This window comes from Colius striatus, chromosome 9 (genome assembly GCF_028858725.1).
Source record: "Colius striatus isolate bColStr4 chromosome 9, bColStr4.1.hap1, whole genome shotgun sequence".
NCBI classification, from domain to species: Eukaryota; Metazoa; Chordata; class Aves; order Coliiformes; family Coliidae; genus Colius; species Colius striatus.
The window spans coordinates 27,128,207-27,152,290 of NC_084767.1; the positions used below are offsets into that span (position 1 = coordinate 27,128,207).

Genomic DNA, 24,084 nt, shown 5'->3' on the forward strand with positions numbered 1-24,084 from the left:
TCAAGGTAGATGACATCCACTGCTCTCCCCTCATCTAGTCAGCCGGTTATGCACTCATATAAGGCTATCAGGTTGGTCAAACAGGATTTCCCCTTGGTGAAGCCATGTTGACTCCCCCTGATAACCATCTTATCCTTCATATGTGCAGTGATAACATTTAGGATGAGTTGTTCCATCACTTTTCCAGGGGTGGAGGTGAGGCTGACACGCCTGTAGTTTCCTGAGTCGTCCTTCCTGCCCTTTTTGAAGACTGGAGTGACATTGGCCTTTCTCCAGTCCTCAGGCACTTTGTCCGTCCTCCATGATTGTTCAAAAATGATGGAGAGAGGCTTAGCAATCACATCAGCCAGCTCCCTCAGCACTCTAGGACGCATCCCATCAGGACCCATTGACTTATGAGCCTTAAGCTTGGCCAAAGAGTCTTTAACCTCTTCCTCTTCCACCCAGGACAAGTCCTCTGCTGTCCTCGCCATCTTGTTATCCTTGCTGGACTGGGCTTCCTGAGCGTCAGCCTTGGCCATAAAGACTGAAGCAAAGAAGGCATTCAGTACTTCGGCCTTCTCTGCATCCTCGGTCACCAGGACACCCTCAGTGTTTAGCAGCGGGCCCACATTACCCCTCACCACCCTTCTGCTGCTGATGTACTTGAAAAATGCCTTATTGCTGTCCTTAACATTCCCTGGCTAGCTTTAATTCTAGAAGGGCTCTAGCCTTCCTCATTGCACCCCTGCATGCCCTGGCAATGTTCCTATACTCTTCCCAAGAGGCCAGCCCCTGTTTCCACCTCTCATAGATGGCTGCTCAATCCTTTGCCCTGTGCTTATGCTGCATTCTTCTGGTATTTTGCTTGCAGAATACGCAGTTTTCTAGATCCAGGCTGAAGATGCGACTTGCAAAGTCTAGGAAGGGAGGAAAAATAAGTATGTCTAAAGAAGGATCAAATCTCCAAGTAAAACCACAGTGATACAAAGCTAACAGGATCATCTGTGAAATAGTAACTGTCACAGCAGTCCCTTGCTTTCTTCCTTTTGTATTTCTAGGAATCTAGCTTATCAGAATGCCTGTCAAGCACCATTTCTAACACCATAAAGCCATACCTCTAACCCACTCTCCTGCATGACGTTTACTGTTTTTTGAAAGATTCCCAGATTCCCAAAGTCTTGGGAAAAAGTTCAAACAGACTAAATATACACATGCCTTTCAGCATGACATTTCTATAACCGCAGCCAAGGTTTTCATTTACTTTAATGGAAAGTGACTGTTATAAATGACTCCCCTCTTGCACCCCTACCCTCCCGCGCTCCCATTTGGATCTCCCTTCATTTCCTTGTTCTGCCCATGCATTCAGACCTCCTTCGTGGACACCAGGCTTCAGATTGCTGGATTCCTCATGCACTCTCAGGCTAAGTCTCCCCACTTTTATTTCCTAGAGCCAGATGAATTTTCAAACCTGCTACTGCAACTACTTACCTACCCAGAGAGTCTCAATCTCTTAAGAAACATGGTACATCAGTCTAAGTGTTTGCAGTGTCAGGAACAAACCAACTTTGACTACAGTAATACAGAATTACTTGGACTTGGTTTTAGCTTGGCAATGTTAACCAGCACAGACAAGGCTTTGTTCCCATCTACTCCCATCAGCTGATGCTGACTTTACGATGAAGCTCAAAAGCTTTAAGTAAATGTGACCAAGATACACCTTACCTTCATGGCTTTTGTTGAAGTCTTTTAAAGCTGCTCCCTGTCTAAGGGTAAGAACTGTTGTAGGAACAGATTGCCAAATGTATATGGCTTTTTTTTTTTTAGAGAAAGAAAGAAAGAAAATGGGGGGTGGGGGGGAAGAATAAAAGAAGAAAGAGGTGCTAAAAATATAACTGGCTGGAAACCAGAGACCACAAGAAGAGCTGGCTCACAGGAAATTGCCCTCATCAGTTACTAGATGGGAAATTTTTCCCATGTATTATATGGGTCATGCAGAGACAGGATGGTTTTACACACACTCAATAAAGCATGTTAACACAGAAAAATCTAGCTTGCAATCTTGTACGGTTGGAGCAAAAGGGAATGGAGACGTTGTTCCTTTTCAGTCCATTGCCGCAAAACAGAAAGGATCCCTGAAGATGCTTTGTCCACTGCATGAGGAAGCTTCAGTTAAAACAAAACCATTAAAATGTTTCAGCCAACACAGCTTCAAAACAAATTCAACAAAACAGTAACAGATAAGCCAGGAAACAGAGGTGTAAGGCCTCTGACTCCAGGGGTTCTACTTGTGAGGGAGCATTATTCATAGTAACAATGTCTCATTTGTTCAGGTCTTCACATGCTGTTTCATTGCAGAAGTGTTAACACCTATTTTCATTGTGTCACTCTAATTGAACATAATAGCATGTTACTTAACTGGGTCTAGAGCAACAGGCAGAGCTTACTTATTGCTTTTTAATATAAAAATGCTACATTTCCTAACTTGCTAATGCAAGTGATTTTGTCACAGAATGAGCAAATGTTTGCACAAACGTGGCTGCTGTTGCATGATGGAGTCTAAGCCATGAATGAACAAATAGCTAAATCTCCTCCCAAACAGACAGCTTTTGTGGTGTACAATCATAATCACAATTTGGCTCTATCATCTGGCTAGGACTTCAAGCAGCTTTTACTAGTTACTCCTCAGTGCTCTGCAGGCAGTAAACTGTAGGTTTCTCTCCAAGAAATGCCAAACTATTAACTGACAATTTCTTTTTGTTTATGAATCCAGTTCTAACAGCAACACTACTAATCTACATGTTGCAACAGTCCTCTTACTCTATGGTTCTGCAGAATGGTAAACGTGTCATTAGTCCCATTTTTATATTGCTTGAGGTCACCTGTGAAGTCAATATCAGAGCTGGGTTTTGAGCACAGTCCACCTGACACCACTTCTCCCTTTGTTAGCCACAGGACCAACATGCACAGAAATATTATACTGTACTCTGCCCCATATCTCGGTGTTCAAAGGCAGTCATGGTCACAGAAAGCATCCTTCTACATAAACAGCATAGTTTTGATCAATCCTGATATCATGCTATATAACAAGTAAGAAAATCCAGGACTGTTTTCCACCACTTGCTGAACTTCCATCACCTTATTGACACATTTTTTTTAGACTGGTTCTATTCTTCCCATCACATGGCTCAACATTATCATTTCTAGAAAACCTGTTCATCAGCTTGGATTAGACAAATCCTCCATTCCCAGCATCTCTCCTCTGTACTGATGGACCACATCCTGCCCCCCTACACATACTAACTAGCACCTTCTTCCCCGAATCTCCCATTGTTGCACCACAAATCCAGCACTGCAGCAGAGCGGGGCTCTCGAGCAGTCAGAGCTGTGACAGACCAGCAATTGCACCGAATTACAGAAAGTTAACTAGGTTGCAGCCACGGATATGAAGGCCAACATTTAGATCATAAGAAAGGATTGATCTACAGAAAAAGTTACATGAAACTGCAAAATTTAAACATGTCAGACTCTGCACTTGAATGCACAGACCAGATGTGGCATTACCGTCACTTTCCAGTACTAACTCCAGAATTATATAATGCCAACCAAACCAAATATTACGATAATTGAGAAGTTAGGTTTCAAGCCTACTGTTACGCCTACTTTAGATCCCTCATAATACAATCATGTCCCAAGTTCTATATTTCTTTAACGAGTATCTTTCTTCACTAGCATAAAAGAAAAATATTTCCAAGAAGTATCCCATAATATGTAGAACTGTGGGGTTTTTCCCCAATTCTCACCATGAAATTGATATTGAAAGCTCAATACTCAGGTCACAATCAGGTTTGATAATGGCAATCTACCTTCCAGCAGCTAGCAAATAGAAGAGGGGATCTGAAAATAACTTTTACTAAAAGACAATTTGAAGTTTTAGATGTTTAAGACATTGCTTTTCTCTTTCTTCTCCACCAGCATTTAATACCTGAAACCAGCATATATGAGTACAAGCTTTTTACAAGAGGTGGGACAGAATGTAGTGCCTCTCTCTACCAAAGAACTTTTAAAACAATATTGTGCCCTGTCCATCGGGAGGCAGATCAGAGGCTCTTCACAGAGCCCTGCAAAGCTCATGTCTGCTAGACTGCCTCTCACTGCAAAGGGCAAGTTGTCTTTAGTCCTGCACCACACATGGCTATACAGACAAGGTACTGTGTAATACGAATGCTGGTGAAAGTGAAGGTCATGGCAGTCTTGGAGTTTCTCACTGATTCTTTACATGAAGGCCATGCTGTTCTAACTTTGTCACAGAAAATTCCACATGAATTCAAACAAGTACGGAAGGAATACCCAGTCACTGTCAGCGCTGTTCTCCTTGTCAAGGACAACACCAGCATATGTCACCTCTGGAATCACATCTACAGAGAGCTCTGGCACTGCCACTGTCCTGTCCTACAGCATGGCTCATTTAGCTGGCTCTGAGCACGGACCTTGTGGTCATTTTTATTTCCTAGCTGCTGTACTCCCTGCAGCTTACACTACCCCTGATGTAACCTCATGATGGTAAACAGTCACAGCCTGTGCTCTGCACTCAGGCAAAATTTTCATCTGCACTGCTTGATTTGGCATAATTTTCCTATATTTTGTTGTTCCTGCCTGAATAAGTTATTTCCACATCTCTGAATGACTTTTTTAAAGTTCTTAACGTTATTTAATGTCTTCTCCATCCCATCTCCTTCAGCACCTAAGAAGCCTATGGACAGCTCAGCAGCTAACCTGTTACAGATAAGAACATCCCTGCTATTTACCGATTTGTTTCAAAGTAGAATGCTACAAAAATCTCTCTTCTGCCATGAGGAGCAGGAAAAAGGTCAGGTTTTCTACTATTTTCCTGCTGATAACCCAAGTAATCTTTCCTGTTCAATTTGCAATTAGCACTCAAGAGTCCTGACATTTAAAAGCATGACCTAGCACAACACAGCACAACTGCATTATGCAAGACCAAGATGAGATACATGATCACAGGAGCTCTGTGGAAACATGCAGTGCCCAATAAAACATACAGATTGGTCTCTGCAACAAGGGGTGTGCAGGGGGGCAAGCATAGCACCCGTCTCCCAACTCACCAATACACCTGTCTACTGGTCGCCAGTGGAGAGGATGGTCCGTAGAATACTTTTTAATGAGGTGGAGATCAGAAAACATCTCCAGAGGAGGACAAAGACAGGAGAATCAAAGACAATTTTAAATCCAAGTGTGAAATGTGACAGTCTACCAGCACATCTATTGAGACATGCAGAGTTCATGTTAGGTAGCATATTTGCAGAGAAGCTCAATTGGATCTGAAAAAAGTAGCCTTTCTAGAAATGTAAGTGCTGACATTTTACAGGCTGCTTCTTGAGAACATGGATTTATTTCACAGTTAAAAGATTTGGTCCAATCTGCCTGAAGAATAGCCCAGGAGCAATCTGACTAGATCAAATCTCAAGCCCTTTTGGTAGCACAGCACCATCACCTTGGCTTATCTCCTGCTCAAAGGGTTCTACTTTCAGACTCCTAAGGTAGGTGACAGCCTCCAGAGATCTCATGCACTTGTTAAAGTTGATGTGAAAAAAAAGCTGTGGGCTAACATCTCCCAAGAATCTCTTCATTATGTCTGCACCTGCAAATGCACAACTCAAACTTTTGCCCTGCTTCCCCACGTCTTCTGACTCCACATGTGCCACTCCTGAATCTATACCTGAATCCCACCTTTCCACTGCGATACAAAGCTAATTAGGAAGTTAATACTGCTGCTTGATTGAGGCAGACACAGTCTAACAGGCAGGGCAGTCTACTCTGCACCATTACAGAGGACATACTGACCACCCCCTTAGCTTTAAGGCAAGTGTTCAGCTATAGTGACCTGGCTGCAGAAGTGAATCACATTGCCCTCTCTGGTAGAAGGTTCTGTAAAAAGGTGTGGCACCAAAGGGAGGAAAGCAAGAAACACAGGATTTGCAAATCAGCCAGCAATTTTTCCAGATCTGAGCTTGGGTTTTCCTATCCAAAGACCCTAAATCAATGTTTAAAACAGAAAAATACCCCTCTGCTTTTCAAAAGCTCCTGGACCAACTCTCAGTCACTCCACTTTGTCTGAATACTCCTCTGCCACTGCCCATTTCTTTCTTTTTCTTTTTCCTTGCAGGTCTAAGTTTTATCCACAAAGTCATGCACTTTAAAAATGCCTTCAACCCACAAATCACAATTGCTGTACTCAGGCACATGATTCACAACCGCAATAATGTTTTCTGAGGCTTGCCTACTCTTTTTCGCACTGACACTAATTTTAAAAGAAAATTTTAAAATAAGATGCAAATTGCTGCTTCTGCAAATATACTTTGCAATCTTCACGAGAGTTGGGTAACCTTCAGATTCAGCTTCATTCCCTACCTGCAAAACATGTACCATACAAGCAAGTTACTGCCCTTACCACCTCCCATGCCTCTCTCCTCTCTGTAATTAAGCTGAATTGGAGCAAAACACAAAACCTGTTCACACTCAGAGAACAGCTCTAAGATCCCACATCTTTGTAATGTCAATGTCACCAAATACAGGCTGCAAAAAGAAGCTTCTGGAAACACTATACAGAACAGAACCTTTCTTCAAGTAGCCTTTAACCTGTTAGTCAAGGGTAGACATTCAAGTTGCACATCAGGAAAGAAACACTCCAAAAGCCTACAATAAGGCTGATCACAATAAGTAGAGGACATGGTTGCCTGACATGGTAAAGCACCAAACAGCACAACATTCACATTTAAATGCACCCAAAGAGATTATAGTTTAAAAAACACCACTACACCAACTATGGCAGTGGTCAGTGTCTGTGATCCATCAAACAAATACTGTTCTCAAAACAGAGTGCTTGTATTTTTAAAAATTCATCTTTGTGGTGGTTTTGTCTGGGGCAGGTTTTGGGGGTCTACAGGGGTAGCTTTTTAAATAAAGAGCTGCCAAAAACTTCCCCTGTATCTGACAGGGCCAGTGCCAGTCAGCTCTGAGACAGACCTGCTGCTGACCTAGGCTGAGACAATTAGTGACTGAGGTGAGAGCTCTGTCATTAACGTATTGGAGAAGGGGAAGAAGTTGCTGCGCAGGTGTCAAAATCCAGAAGCAGCAGAAGGGAGTGAGAATGTGGGTGCCCAGGCATTGGAAGAGAGATTCCCCTGTGACCCATGGTGCAGCCCACGGTGCGGCAGGCTATCCTCCTTCAGCCCACAGAGGTCCACAGTGGAGTAGAGATCAATCCACAGCCTAGACTCTGCTATGCCACAGCAGGTGGATGCTAGAAAGAGTCTGTGACTCCATGGGAAGCTCAAACTGGAGCAAGTTCCTGTCAGGACCTGGGAACCTGTGGAGGGAGGAGCTCATGTCAGAGCATGTTTGCTGTCAGGGCTTGTAACCCTGTGAGAGACCTACACAGGAACAGTCCATTCCTAAAGGATTGTTTCCCCTGACCCATGTTGGGGCAGTTTGTGAAGAACTGTAGCCCATCGGAAGGACCCACATTACAGGAGTTCATGAGGGACTGTCTCCCATGGGGACAGACCCCACAGTGTACCACAGAAAGTGTGAGGAAGCCTCCCCCTGAGAGGAAGCAGCAGCAAAGAACATCTGTAATGAACTTAACTCTAACCCCCATTCCCTGTTCCCCTGTGCTGCTGATGGGGAGGCAGGTAGAAAGTCAGGAAAAAAAGGAGGGCGAGGGGGAGGTGTTTTAAGATTAAGTTTTTATTTCTCACTTCACTGTTCTGTTTTGTTTTATTGTTAATAAATCAAACCATTTCTCTCCAAGTTGAGTCTGTTTTGCTCACCATGGTAATTGCCGAGTGATCGCCCTGGCCTTATCTTGACTCACAAGCCCTTTGTTACGTTTCTCTCTCCCCTGTCCAGTTTAGGAGAGGGAGTTATAGAACGGTTTTGGCGGATATGTGGCACTCAGCCAAGGTTAAACCACCACAGTCTTTTTCGGTAGCAGAGGATGGTTTTAGCAATTTTTCACATTGGCATTGATTTTGTAATTTCCTTCACATGAGCCCAACAACATCTTTTACCCATGTACAGCTCCTCCAACCCCACTCTGCACACATATTCAGAAAGAAAGAGGCTGTGTGCTTCCTTAGAAAGCCCAGGTTAACTAAGTGACAACACAGCCTCTCAACGTGTCTAGTGAAAATTAACACTATCCCAGCCAAATTCAGGATCATCTTTTCAACTGGGAATACAGGAGAGAGGCCTCTGCACACAACAGCAGCCCTTCAGTTCCAGTCAGGACTTTTACTCTTTTCAAAGCCATGATAACTCACTGAGGGAGGGTGGGTGAATTCAGCATAAGGGCAACAGATATTTTGCTTCTGCCCTCCAACTAAAAAAAAAAAAAACCCAACCAGAGTTTTTCCCTACCCTAAATAAACTTATGTAGCATGCTGCATGTCCAGGCAACCTGCGCGGGTCTAAATGGCACATCCCCCATGAAAGCCACAAGTCTCCAACCATGCAGCCATTCCATATGCCTCAGAGAACAAGCAACAAGGCCCATTCAGATTTAAACCCACTGCTTTCCTCGCAACCACATGATACAGAATAGTTTGACTTCAAGGGTCCCAACAGTGGTGCCCTCCTACCATTTCTTTTTGCTTGCCCCCTGGCCTTCCCAGCTAAAAGTGTTACAAAGACTTAATCAGTGCAAGTTCATCCAATAGGTCCTAGGAGGGAATTGGGCAGGATGGCTGATAAGCAGCCTCTGTTGGCACACTTGTTTTTATCATCTTCCTGAATGGCGGTTTTTGCTTCATTACAGAAGCCAAGAAAATGCAGAGCTGCTTCAGTTGAAGTGCAGCAGCACACACTATCTTTACCTGTTTTCTTTCAAATGGTTGCAGTTACTCCAAAGAATGTAGTGAAAGAAGAACATTTCCTCACATAGACAAGTAAGCTACAGTATTTCTCCAAATTGCAAATTATCTTATTACTTGTTAATGATTAGCAGTGCTGTAGAAACAGACCAAACACTTCAAACTCATCTCTAGATTTTCTTTTGAAATATTGTTTAAATGAAAGATGCTCTCCCTTGTAAAAACAGAATCACTTTTGTCTATTCATGGTGAGACCTGAAAACCACATTAAAAAAAAAAAGAGAGACTTGCCTATGATGGGCAGAAACAAACAGGCCAAGTTCCTGCACTACAGTACTTTTGTGACACTTGCTTCTTCCATCTCACACAGTGACAGATGAATACTGAAAGCAATTTTACATCTTGTTCTGTCAGCACATGAAACACCTAATAAATCCCAAGACGTGGAAAACACCCAGAGGCTTTTTTCTTTTGACTGCTTAATTACAGGCAGTAGTTAGGATACTCACACTACCTCTCTCTCTGCCCTTGCAGAAATAATAGGCAAACATGAAAAACACAAAAGATACCAAGGGAAAACCTAATTGCTACATTTTGTGTAAATACAGGACATCTTTCAGGCATCTGTCTGCCTTGTACAGTATGTAGTGTTATCCTTTCCAGAAGGGTTTGATCCAAACAATTCATTTTCTTAAATGATTTATTTACATAAAACTGAGACACACCTGACAGCAGGCAAAAAGCAGCCACAGCAGCAGGTGCTGCACTGATCTTGGGCCTGATCAACAGCAGCAGAGGTGCTGATCCTGAGGAATGCGTAATCACTGTTCCTGGCCCATGACTATTTTCCCAGCCCCAGTACCTTCTTCTCTGCCATGCACAATAGGCACTTCCTTTTCATCCCCAGACAGCATGGCAAAAACAAAAGAGCCTTCCATGGGATGGCAGCCTGAGGCTTCTGTTGCCCACACAGCCTGAAACAGCACTCCAGAGCAAAACAAAGACACTGGACTCTGCTGGCAAAGTTTCTGATAGATTAAGGAAGGCCAAATTTCACACAGAGGAAGCATTAAACCCATGGAAAGAAGAAATTGTGAGGACATGCTGCTGTGATGTCATACAATCATTTAGGTTGGAAAAGAACTTTAAGGACATTGAGTCCAGACATGAACCCAGCACATGTCTTCCCAAACCTTTGTGCTGAACTGAAGCTGAGGTTCCTCAAAGCCAGGACCTGGCACCACTACCGTAAGTGGTTGTTGTTTTAAATTTGGTAGGCATTACACTCCCATACAATTTGAATAGCCTGATCAAAAAATGCAAACCCACCACCCTATGCTCAGTATTACCGCCAGCCTCCTGGACCATGAGAACATGAGAACAGAGTAAAGGCTGTTGCTGTTACAGATGCTGTTCGGTGTCTTCATGATGCATTTTGGAGATGTGAGAGCCTGTTTGCTGGCTGTTATAAATGCATGTGGGTGCGAGTGTTGAATTCAATGGAGGTGCAGCAATTTCAGAGATAAATATGCCTCTAGTCCTCATGCTTCAAGTCTTCTAGCACAAACACAACATGTACAGTTGCATTCTGACATGAAGAGCTTAAGCACAGCAATCTTCAGTTTCAGCTCTTGCTTTTCAAGAAAATGTGTAATTGTTGATACAAAAATACTGGCAGAACCAGTCAGAACTGTATTGTAAAGTCCAAGCTTTCTAGGTCAGGTCCCATAGCTCACACAGGAAGCTGGCCTTTGTATTTGCTCGAGAAAAGCAACAACTTTTCATCAAAAGCAATAGTTTCCTACTTGATGGGCCAGGGTGCACATTTTCTCCTTCTGAGTACATGCCTCATATGCATGCACCCATATTCCAATCAGAAACAAAATAGAAGTTCATACACATATCTGTCCATACTGTTTGCACTATGGAGCTCAGGAGATCAGGAGCGCTATGGAGATCAGGATAAGCTGCTAATTAAGATGTACAGTGGAAACAGGCACTCTGACAGAAGAGACAACAAAGCACCACATAGGATTCAGGAGATTGGAGTGTGATCCCAGCTGGGTCACAGACTTTCCTACTGTCTGCAGAGAATATCAATATCTTGAGACATGCCTCATTTCCTCACAGGCAAACTGGGATACTAACGCTCCCTTGGAACTTCAGGAACAGATCTCCAAAGAGGTGTCTTCACCCAACTAAACACCCTTGCCAAAGAGTAACATGGCCTTTTACGGCTCTTGAACTTGGCCCTCCAGTCACAAGGCAGGCAAAGATGCAGGGCTTTGCAGTGCTGGGCAACATGGGCTTCCCTCTAACCACAGTCTTGTGTGAGTTCAAACTTGTTTGTGACTCAGTGCACAATTCTTTTTGGCAACAATCAACCCCTGCACCTTTCCATTCATCTTCCATCCCACCTGCATAACAAGGGTTTTTGGCAAGCACTGTTCCCCGATTGGTGTTTTTCCAAACTAGCCCTGGGTCCAAAAGCCCTTCTCCAATACAAGCATTCAACCACACAGAGCTTTGCTCCCCACCTGGCTCCTATCCTCATTGCACATATTCCCATAACTTTTTCTATAGGAAGATCATTATTTAGTTCAGCAGGCAGCTCAAGGGGGAAAAAATAAAAATGCATAAAATCTCATAAAGGTTTGAATTTCAAATGCAGCACCATTGTGATGCATTGTTATCTTCCCTAGCTCTAAGCTGTTGATTCAAATAGTTGGAAAGGGCAATCTGAGAGCAACAGCTCAGCTAAAGGCACATGAATACAACTGAATTCTTGCCCACAATTCTGTGCCAGTCAAATCTGTCCTAGGACTGCACTTAAAAAACTGACAATTGAAGTTTTCACGTTTTCAGCCATGCAATTCCCTTCAACTCTTGTTCAGAAGAGGGGCCTTTGGAAGCCTCATCTCAATGCAACCAGCACTGCAGCATCAAAGTGTGAGACAGGGCATGTATATCAGTGCCTAGCATTGCAAATACTGTATTGTACAGTATATGGATTACAAACCTATTGATGGAAGAAAAACAACAAAGTGCAAACAGCTCCCTCCCTGTTCAACAGTTGTTAAATGCCAACGGTGACATGGACCTCTAAACAAATATTTTTCTCTTTTTTCAGTCAGGATCAAGCTGATATGAGGTCCCCTTCATGCCAAGCTCTCTCAACTCCTAAGCCATTCCCCATACTGAACCAAACTGCATTCCCTAGAAACATAGGAGTGACTTGATTTCATCAGGATTTGAGACACCAGTCTTAAGCAGACTAGAAACTATAAACCAAATGCCTTGACAAAGTTATTTCAACTACACATCAATACTCAGAGGACAGGTTAACAGAAGACTTATGATTTGCATATCCTGAAAAGTGTTTTGTGTTTCATTCATACAGTAAACTAACCAGATGATTATAATAGTAAAAAGGCAAAAACAGTGGGTTTTCATGTGAAAGTTTTAAAGAGAAGTAACTCCTTCTTTTACACATTGCTCAGACAAATGAACTGAATACTACAATCTACCTTTCGAAGACTAAAATCAAGTGTTTGGTGAATGGTTTTCATGAATCCCATATACTTACAAGGTGAGAAGCAACACTAAGAGACACTGTAATGCCTTTAGATAATCAGGCATGTTTATGGCTGCAGCAACTAAAAACTGGAAGAAAAACAACTGATTCTTCCTATGACTGTAATCTCTTTTCTCTCAGGATGTCACCCTTCTTCTCTTATAGACCTAGACATGTAGAAAACTCAACATTCCCTTTAGGCAGAGCTACCATGACACCCTTCATGCTGCCCTATTAAATCAAATAGCTTTAACCCTGATTATGTTGTTACTGGTACCAGTGGAAAAAACAAAACTACAAGTGACCTTATGGGAGAAGGGAAATACTCTTGATATATCACTTGTTGAATGACAATGGTTCCAGAAACATGTGAGAACATAAGGAATGGAAATAAAAATCAATGAACAGGATGTGAGTTGGGACTCTAAGTAACAGAAAAGATGCTATACACTGAAACCCTTTTTCCCCACCAATAACAAAAGATACTTAAAGTCGTAAAGGCATTACAGCTATTATGCTCAAAGGCTATAACTGAAGTAAGCCTTGTAGATAATACCTCCTACAGCTAGGGCAGAGTGGAGAGGGAACCACCAAGAAAAGCTTTCTGGAATAGAAACGTTTGTTCAGGTCTTCACGACTGATCAGCAAACTTGCCTGGTTTTCCTGATATATTAGATAATCTCATAAAAAATATGTTCTATTTCCAAAGGGACTTGTCTCGCTTAATGTAAACTTTTCAGGTTAGAATTGAAGGGCATAACATCTCCTCTTTAATACTGTCTCAGAAGACATCACTGCTGTATTACAAGGAAAGGGCCTGGCTCCTACTCCTGTTGAACTCACATTCATTGCTTGGAGAAGAAACATTGTTACTGTCCTACTGTTTCCATTCTCCTGGTATGGCATGCAGGGGGGTAACAACGGAAATGTTTTTACCCCACTGAATCACTAAATAATTATTTTTTTTATAAAAGGCATTGTAGGGACCTACTGGCTGGCCTATTTATTCCACATAAATGAACTGCACTGCAGAGTGTTGGAAGATTGAGCATTAAGTAGAAGCAGATGTTTACAGGTCTATAATATGCTGTTTCCTTTTAAAAAAGTTGTGTACCACCTGTTCCTTCCATTTGCTGTTTTGTTTTTTGGTTTTTTTTTCCTGAAGACATTGCTGGCAATGGAATTAGACATTAAAAACAACTCACAAACACTTACTTGGTTAACTAACTAGCACTCAGGAGCTGCTGGCATCAACAAGAACCTCCTCAGACACTCCCTCAAATATTTTTCTGGCCCTGCCTCTGGGTTTCACATCTGGTGTTTGGTAGAACATTAACTCGAGCATTTGCTGTCACTCAGAAAACTGCTGCTTTTTAACCTCTGTATCTTGATACGTTATTCATAATATCAGACAACTGAAGACAAAGTGGCCCTTAAAAAGAGCACTTATTTCTGTATATTCATAATATAGGCTTTGAATTATTTGAATTATTTGAGTGAGCGGGGTTTGAACATGTAGTCTGAATGTGGCACACCTAGGGCAGATGGGCTTCCCTGGTCTCCATCCTATCCACAGGCTTCTGGAGGAAGGTGTCACACCAGCAGCCTTTCTGCTTTTCCACATGCAAACATGGGGAGTGTGGCACAGGTCTGCAAGGCACACTCTCAGTCCACATAACTGGGCTGGTTAACATTGCAGTTTGACAGTCTCCATCCTGAACTGTTGGATGCAGCCCAGGACATGTGTTTTTCTAACTCTTTGGCATACTGGCCACACCACAGCTCTCCTGCTACCCAGGCTAACAAGACTGCCCACTTGAGAGTGCAAGGCAGTGTGCTGCACATCCCCACAAAGTGCTGCTGGGGGGCAAACACCACAAGATGTCTCTAGATGGAGAAACTCTCTCAGCCCTAAACGCTTCTTACAAGAGGAGTACTTGGAACAAAAATGCAAGGAGCACTTCCAATCAACTGGATTTTTTTTTTTCTTGTAAGCTCAAGTTCTTTGTGACTTCAGCATGAACGGCCAAGTCTGGATAGCTTCTGCCTCACATGACTCTCTCTATGGTACTTAAGAGCCCTCTGCATCAAACCAAAGGATGCTGGATATGATGTCAATGTCTTTAACAAGAAAGTGGGTTTGGCTTTCCCTTTTTTTATTTTAGCACAAAGAGAAAAATATCACACTGAAGATCTGCAACAGAGGAAGGAGTGGGCCTAAGGATAACACCCTTCTGGCTTGGTTATGTTGATTGTCTTCAATCCCCTGTACAACACACGTGGCATTGCCCTTCTCAACAACCTCTGCTGTGAGACCTCTTTGCTTTGTTGAATCCCTTCACACTTTCTGTTCCTACCAGCAGAGCAGGAGAGACTGGTAATGATAACTGTATATAAGCAGCTCCAGAAAACTACTGGAGATGAATAGTCTTACACTGAGAACTAGAGAACCAGTACATCCTGGTGTGATGACACTTAGTTGTCTCTGCTGTACCATAGTAAACTACTTTTACAAGATAAAAGGTCCAAAAGAGCACCAATTTAAAAGACAGAAGCACAAAAGACTCCATGGTGGAGTGGTGATCACAATTCTCATACCACCCTTAACAGCATAGAGGTAAATGCTCAGCTAGAGCTGTCTGTTTATATGGCTTGTAAGAACATCAAGTCACTCAGTTTCTTCATATCTCACATTCAACAGAGAACAAAGCTGTACAAAAACCTAATGCCTCTTCTAGATTCAATGGAAAGAGACGTTTTCCAGAAAATGACTCAGTTATCCATGACCGTCACAAGCTATCCTGCAAGGCTGTGAAGTTCACAGACTCCGTTCTCTGCAGGAGAGCAGGGCCAGCACACTTGCAAGCAGTAGCCACACACAAGGGCCTAATGTTAAGCTAGATAATGCACGTCTTTTGATAAAATTCTCTCCACTTTTTGTTCATAGCACATTCATGGTGAGTTAGGACTGGTTTGGGAACTACTTCCCACATATACTAATGTTCTTCCTGTGAAATATTCTGACAAGATTTTAAAACACAGTTTTGTTGCTTTCTTTCTGTTCAGATTCTAGGTAAAATACAACTGTTGAGCTTGCATTTCATGTTTGGAGGATCTGGATTTTATTGCCCTGCAAGTGTGATAAAATAGGTAATATTTAGGTTCAATGTGTGCCTGAGCTTGCAAAAACAGGCCTGAGACAAATGTTCTTCCTTTCACAGCTTCATGCAAGATATGGAACTGCTACTTGATAAGCAAGAAGAAGAGGAAAGGTGCTTTGGGGTGGTGCAGAAAGTGATGCAGGGTCAGACCATTAAATGCATAAAGATTTTTATTTTCCTCTGTGTCATTATGTGGGTAGTCTACAGGGTTAACAGATGGTTACATGCAAGACTACCAAAACAAGAAGAACTGAACAGTTAGCATGCTATGAAAAAGTAACATAATCTGCACATGCAGAAGAGGAGAAGAGAGTAGTGTCAGATAGAACTAACAAAATTCAAAGTTTGAGGTGTTTATTTATCCTTGGTCCAGGTTTGCTTCTGCAGCCTGCACTCACTGTTTGATCAGCTTAGTAAAATGGGATTTAGATAACTGATTATTTCATTACAAGAAGCTTTTTTTTTTCCTCTCCATTTATGCAAGAACACCTCTTCTCCATGTGATAAGTTGTGAGCAGCTCAAACACAGCTGAATACCTATATTCCAGGTACTGGGAGAACTGGATTACTGCTTCTAAGAGCAGACAAGAATTTACCTATCCCTTGCAGCAAATCACTCACTAGCCAGACTTTCCTGGTTATGAGTATTGCTGTTTGTGATGAGCTTTTGGTAAGAGCAAGACAGTACACTGAACATCTGGCACCAAGGCTTTTGAAGCTCAGACTAGCACCAGTGAATTGAAATGCAGAATGAACTCTCCTCAGCTTCACTGTTGCTCTTTCTAAAGAGCATCCACCAAAAAGCTTTGTCTACACTCTAAACTCATATCCTTAAATTGTTCTCCCTCATTAGAGTTATTTGACAGCTCATTACAGCTTTGAAAGACCTGGCTCTTCTGACCATTTAACATTTTGCCTCATGAATCATGTTCAATGACAGCAGAGGCTGACAAAGAGCAGCTAAGAGAAGCATCTTGCACTCCCTGAAATAAAAGCTAGACCTTTTCTTATTGGACAAGCATTAATACCATAAGCAAGACCCCTGGCAAGTTCATTTCAAGTATGTGGACAACTGAAGGCTTACTGATAAATTTTTCCACCTCACCTGTTTCTCTCACTGCCTTCCACAAACACATGAGACAAGGTTTACATGAAAGGGAGTTGTAGTTAGGCAGGGTTGATCTCTTCTCTCCAGTAACAAATGACAGGACAAGAGGAAATGGGCTCAGGTTGTGTCAGGGAAAGTGTAGACTGAACATTAGGAAGAAGTTTTTCACAGAGAGGGTTATTAAGCATTGGAATGGGCTGCCCAGAGAGGTGGTGGAGTCACCATCACTGGAGATATTAAAAAGATGCAGAAAGTGCTGAGCAATATAGTTTAGTTTAGTGATGAGCTTGGCAGTGTGAGGTTAGTGGTAGGACTCGATCTTAAAAGTCTTTTCCAACTGTAATGATTCCATGATTCTATGACTGCAGCAATTTTTGTAACATCTTGACAATACAGACAGTATATCTGCACTGCAGCCCCTCAGGGTTACAATGCAGTGTTGCAGAGCTGGAAACAAACGCCATTCAAATACCCAGCAGCGCTACTGCCATGTTGCACCGAAGCACTGCTGCTCACTCTGCTGCTGCAGACTGCAGAAAGACTCCTGACTTCAGACATGAAAAGATAACCTCCAACAGAGAAAGAGAGGCTGTAGTAAGAGCACCAGCACTGTAGCCAGAAGAAATTGCCCCCAGTACACAGGCAACACACATCCCAGTTTTTACTCCACTCCTCACCCTGGAAAGAATAACAAGAACCATCTTCAGGAAAGAAAAAAAATCAAAACCAAACCTGTGGCTTCATTATGGCTATGCAGTGTCACCAGATAAACCTGGCACTTGAATACTTCAAATAGCTTAGATGACCACCTTTCTTGGCTGAAGGGGAATGACCATTGTCCTTGTAACCACCACTGAATAAAGTGAAAATGGTATTTACCAGCTCTCTTCACATTTTTCACTTAAGACATTCAAATAACCAAAAGCTGCCTGCATCCACTACATGAACTCTCCTTGGAATATACCAATGTCAGGGTGCAGCACGAAATCCAAGGATCCTCTTTGCATGTGTGCTGCACTGCAAATTTATGTATTTCATAAACACCTTAAAGAAAATATTTCAACAAAGCAGAGCAACAAGCCCTGAAACAAGGTGAGCATGTGGTGACTGACAGAGGAGTAATCAGCACATGTTGCAGAAAATTCTTGGCAACCATGAACCCTAAATTTGAAATGTGAGAAAAATGCCATGTCATAGATTCAGTTTGCAGTTTCTACTCAGCAGCACAGGCTTTTGGATAGCTCAACACATACTGCCAGTAGGACATTTCCTATGGAATGCATACATCTGCAGAAGGAAGCTGGCAAAAATCCCAGTGTGTTTTTATTTTCACTTAAGTTTCTACCTCTGTGCCACAAACACGTTCACTGTACAGCATAGAAAAAGTATGCATTCTCTTTGTTTAAAATACCATGAAAATATATAACACACATCCATATAGACATATGAGGAATCTTGTCAAACTATATGGGCTTGTCTAAACAAGTCACAGATGCTCATTAGGCAATCCATCCTAGTAAAGCCAAGATGTACAGCACTTCCAGTGTTCTAGAATGACTCATACGAGACCAACAAAACCAGAAAACCCACCTTTTGGTGTCCTTGTGACGTTGTTGGTCACAGAATATTTTAGTTTAGGTTTCCACAATCTGAAACAAAGCAGAAACTCTCAGTTAGTGGCAGTTATTAAAGCTAAAGGCTCTCATTTCATTACATGGATTAAAGACTTGTGAATTGCAACATGTGATTAACAAAACACCTTCCTTCTCTGCTTTTAGTAACATGTACAAATTAAATCAATCTCTCCAGCAACTAGAACCTCTCCTGACATTGTAGTTTATATCCCTTCTTATCCATTAGACCATGTCCCACCAAAGCCCTTGGGCCTTCAGAGTGCCTCATATAAAGTTCATAACCACCAAAAAGCAGATTGCACTGAAACATACAGATATTTTCTGTTAGGATCAGTTTCACAGGAGCAACTAAACCTCTTCTTCCTTTGCAGAAAGGAGGAGACCTGCAGGCAGAAGACCTTTCAGGTATCTACATTCACCAGGGGTTATTCACCAAAAACAAATACAAGAGATGATAACAGCAGTAATCAAAAGCATAAGGAGTCTGCAAACAAAGAATGTAGATAATATGAGTTAATTTACCAAAAGCTTCCTCATTTCCACAAATCCCACAGTTATACTGTACAGTAAAAAATTATGTGCTCACAGGCTGCAGACCAGACTGATGGGACCTATACACTGAACATCATGTAACTGAATATCATGTACCCCAGAAAAGCTGCAATGGGGAAGTGCTGCTGAGCAGTCACAGAGAAAATTCTCTCTCTGATGTGACAACTGTTTATTGCATGACCTGGGGCACATCCTTAACTACTTTGTGCTCTAGTTACTACCATATCTTACGAGTATAATATCATCATAACAGCATAAATGAGGTTTAATTACTATTGCAAATCTTGGGGAAGACTGGGCAGGGGTGAAGCACTTATGAAGTGTAAATTGTTGGTATTTACAAATTTCATTGAACTGCCCAAGGAGAGACAACAGACTTCTCCCAGCTTCAAGTCAACAGTCAGCAAATAGACCACTTTCTTCTACTATCACCAATAATCAGAAATAAATATTCTGATCATGCATCCTACCTGCAGAATTAATTTCTGACAGAATGTGGGTAACAAAAAAAAAAAAAAATCACAGTTAAAAAAAGCTATGTAAGGTGCTTGCTATGTGACAGGAGGCGAGTGGGATGAAGATAAATACCAGCAGGAGTAAAGGCACATTACACTTTTAGTCAACTTTGCTATGTCTCACTGCATTCATGAGCACAGGGACTGTCATCAAAAGCAATGGCAGTCTTGTCTCTGACTTCATCAACTTTAAAAATGAAAAGGCACTGAAGGGCAGATTCAGTGCCTTGCCAAAGTTCATTTGGGGCAGTAGCTGAATCATCAGCAAAGTGCAAGGACAGCATCCCTACCTCCTGCTTGTAAGCATAGAGTAACTTTCAGAAAGTATAAAAGACAAAGTCTAGATTGCACACTGCTGTCATAACTGAGGATAAAGGTGGAGGTATAACAAGGAGAAACGCAGAAGAAAACTGAAGATCAACTATTTCTTCATGGTTCTCAACACCAGAAAATGAAAAGTCAGTTCTTACAATATCCTGGCCAGGCGTGGTCCCTATTATCTTTAGTTAATTCCATATGTCTGAGAAGGAAACCAGCTCTAAGCCAGTCAGACTTGCTAAATGAGATTTGTCTAAGGCCTCACCCCCAGGTGAAGTGTCATGCACCAAAGATTTGACATTCTTTAGGAAGATGCTACTTGTCCATACACTGTTAATAATGGTCAGCAAAACAAAATCATCTAACAACTCACCCATAATATTCCCCTCTTGAGCAAAACCTCACTCAGCATCTCCTAATTTCTGAGGCGCTCCCAGTTCATATTCAAAAGAAAGAGATTAACAGGGATTATACCAGCAAGATCCCTTTTATAAAGCTTCTGATGACTATATGATGGACAAACACACCACCTTGGCACTCTCAGCAAACACAACTTCTGGTACCTTTAAGGTCTGATTCCCAATGTTTATTTCTTGAGAGACTCTATACTCATATCCTAGTATCTTGGGTCATGATAAAAGGGAAAGAGACTTGTTGCTAGCAAGAAAACATGGCTATGAAACATCAACCAGACACCCATTTACTGTTTTGCTATAGTTACACTCAGTTAATTCTGCTTTAGGAATCTCAAGATTTTCAGAATCACAGCCCTGACTCATGCAGCCTGTGGTGAACACCTAGGATACATTTAGGAAAACACTACTAATAAATGAAGTACCATGCCAACTGTCTGACTCAGAGAAAACACAGTTAACATTGCTACATGTTGGCATTTTGTCTTCTGAAGGGCTAGTAAAATCAGGAGCTGTTTTTAAAGAACATATATTGAATAATTTATCTACCCCTTTTCTGTAACTACAGTGACATTTGCTAATGCTGTCAGCTTTTATGTGAAGTCAGTGTTCCTGCAAGTAGTCACACAGATGGTTAGCAAAGTCTTTCACTAACAGTTTTCCTGTAACATGAAACAGGAAAATAAAGCTGTCCAGTATTTCCGATCTTTCAGCCTACATCAGCCCTGAGAGAGGGGCACATGCTATGAAGACAGTTGTGCTTATTCAAAACATCCACTGGCACAAGTTGGACACATCAAGATCTTCTAACACCCTAGGTATGTTTCATTTCAGAAGACGGAGTTGGCTTGGCTGAAAGGGAGAAACAGTTTGAAAATCTGAAGGCAGAAGGTGAATTGGGTAATGACACCATCAATTGTTCCAACAGAAAGAAGGAATGACTGCAGCAGATTAAGGATAGTGAATCTCAAAAAAAACCCCAAAACCAGATTTTATGCGACTCTGCACAGATCAGCAAGGCTTCAAGGAAAGCCATGAAAGTGCAGGAAAGCTACAAGTGCTGGAGATGGAATAAAGATGCAAAAGTGAACAATTCTGCGGCAAAAGAAAGCTGGGACATCAAGTAACTACAGTGCTAACTAAAACAGAGATATGTTTAAAAAATATTAAGAAGAGACTCATGTAGGTAAATCAGCTGATACAGATGAAATTAAAGTACATTTTTTTAATTATGTTAAAAAAAAAAGAAGTATCAAAACAAAACAATGAAACATGAATAGATGAAACCACTGACACTGTGAAGTCATCGGATGTGATGGAAATCCTAAAGCACAGCCCAAAGGCAAGCACAGGATCACCATCAAAACAAAAGATGATGGAAACTAGAGAACTACAGACCTGTCAGTCTAACCCAGATCCCTGAAACAAATCATTATACAATTACAAATATCTGAAAGATGGTTAGATTATCAAAATCAGCAAATCTGCTTCTGTAAAGAAACGACCAAGACAAACTGACAAACCTAGTTTTCTGTTAGAGTATAGCACATTTACTGGTAAAAGGGCACCACAGGCACACTATACTCTTCAAGGCTTTGAATGAGTCCTTAGAGGGCTCAATCTGAGGCTCACTTCTTTGCAAAATTTTGTGTGACTGGCAAGAAGAAAAACACTGAGTAGAAAGAGTTTACAAGTACTTCATGAAGTCCAAAGTCATCCAAAACTGATACCATGAAACAATGTAACCTGGTCTAGGTGAACCTGCTTCTGCAGGGGGGTTGGACTAGATGATCTCTAAAGGTCCCTCCCAACCCCTAACATTCTATGATTCTGTGATAATGTGCAAAGTGCTGTAGCAGTGCTGCTGTAGAAGCAGCAAAAAGAAACATTTCAGCACACAGCTTCATCTGCCAACATCTTAGCTCAAGACCAACGGGCTGAGCTCAAGCAGATGACTTTGTGCAGGAGAAGCTGTAGTACAAACCCACATTCCTCCCTGCTGTGCTGACTCTTAGGTGGAGGCATGTCACACCCCACAGAAAAGCGAAGTGAACAACTGGATATTCAGCTTCCACAGATTTTCCAGAGCTCTTCCGTCACTGACATCAACCTCGTACTGTTAACTATTGTCTGCAACACAGACATGCCTTAACGTAGGAGATAATAATCCAGAGTATAAAGCTAGCAGTTGTTCATCATGTCTGAAAGACTCAGAAAAGAGATTTAGGCTAATCGAACTAAATCAGGAACCTACTGAAGCTGTACACCACCTTCACTGAACAGTCAAAAAGAGACAGGTTAATGGGACAGCAATGTATCTCAGGGAAGCTGTGACCATAACCAAGGTCTGCATTGTATCTCTTGCAATTCCTTCCAGCCTTGTGCATTTACCTTTCTTAGATCTGCCCACTGCAGAAAATGGATAGTCCAAGTTTTTTCATGGTTTGCTTGCCTGCATGGGACAAAGCTGAGCAGCAGGAGCTGTGGATGTACTCTGAAGGTCTTGTCCCTGAAAATACACTTAGGCTAATTCACAATTAACAATTAATTCACAATTAATTGAGGTTCACATTTGAAGCCTACTGTTGCAGCCCACTGTGTTAAGAAAGAACAAATGCATCTTCTATTTCTTTAAAAAGCCAGAAATTTTGAAGCTCACTTTCTCTCTAGTTGGAACAAGACTTTTGCTAGCCCCTCTTACTACATTTCATGAAATTAAAAGTTTAACGAGTTCTAAAACTCCAGAATATTTTAGATTGTTTACACATGAAAAATCATCTACAGCTCAGAGCTGAAAACACAGTAAAGTAATAGATCTGTGGGGCATCTTCCCTGCTGTGCCAAAAAGGAACAGATATGCATTCAATATCGTTAATGGAAGCTGAGAGCATAGTTTCCTGGGAGCTATACAGAGCACATACCCTTTCAACTTTCATCTCCCAGTTTCAGGGACAAGAATTCACACCAAAAGTTCATTGTGCACTGTTGGTACTTCTGCAGTGACAGAACCTCAAAGCTTCTGTTTGGATCTTTGATCCTGTTATCCTTTTGCCACTTTTTAATGCTTGAACACATTTTCAAATGAACAAGGGTACCAACAGGGCAAGAAAATATGTAAAAACAAAACCTTTCAAGGACAATCAGGGCTGCTCTAATACTGCTCTTATTCAAGTAAAGTCTTTATCCTCTCATGACAATTCATGTTAGTATGAACCTACAAATTCTGAATTACTTCCTATTATCATTCACAGGCAACGTCTTCCTCATAGCAATGTTGATTTCCAGGAAGTTTATTCAGGATCTATACAGTTGCAAGAAAAATTAAACCACAGCCTTTTATTAGCCGCTTGGTCAATTTTCAATTTGTTGGTGTCAACATTATCAGAAATAACATGTTTGGAAGCTTTCTGCAAGGACAGAATTGCCTGAAATTTTTTTCTTCTTCCATGAGGTTTCATACTCAAAAGCCTGAGTCCTAGTTAGGATGGATCAGCATAGTTCTACCAAAATGCCAGGGAATGCCACTGATTCACAGTAGCTAAGGATCTGTCTTGAACATATGTCTCACAGAACAACACTGTGAGTTGTTCCTTTCTCTACAGTGATGAAAATTCTGTTTGCTTTTTTTCTGCTGCAAGAGAATCTACACTTTCCCATTTTCTTCCTAAAACAAGTTTTTAAGTGTTTCTCCCATTACTCTCACAACAACTGGCCCTAAGCCCACAAAGTAAATCATAGCTTCACCACTGTCCACCACTTGCCAACCATATTACCACACTCAGCTCTTCCAATCACAACTTTTCAAGAGGAAGCATTAAATGAACAGTCTCCTTCTGTCGTATAGGCTGCTACTATTTTAATGTCCAAACACTTCCCAGTCTACAATTTTCATCTTCTTAATTTTTATACAGTATGGCAAAGGATTAGTTATCCCAG

At 41.7% G+C, this 24,084-nt stretch overlaps 1 protein-coding gene across 9 annotated transcripts in view; it reads right to left on the reverse strand.

The window, feature by feature from the left end:
• MAP2 (microtubule associated protein 2) overlaps positions 1 to 24,084 on the reverse strand; it is a 238,736-nt gene that overhangs the window by 176,845 nt on the left and 37,807 nt on the right. For all 9 annotated transcript variants that reach the window (XM_062002287.1, XM_062002285.1, XM_062002286.1 and 6 more), the window contains exon 2: positions 18,307 to 18,365. The gene's annotated coding sequence lies outside the window, so the exon portion shown is untranslated. The remainder of the gene's footprint in view (positions 1 to 18,306; positions 18,366 to 24,084) is intronic.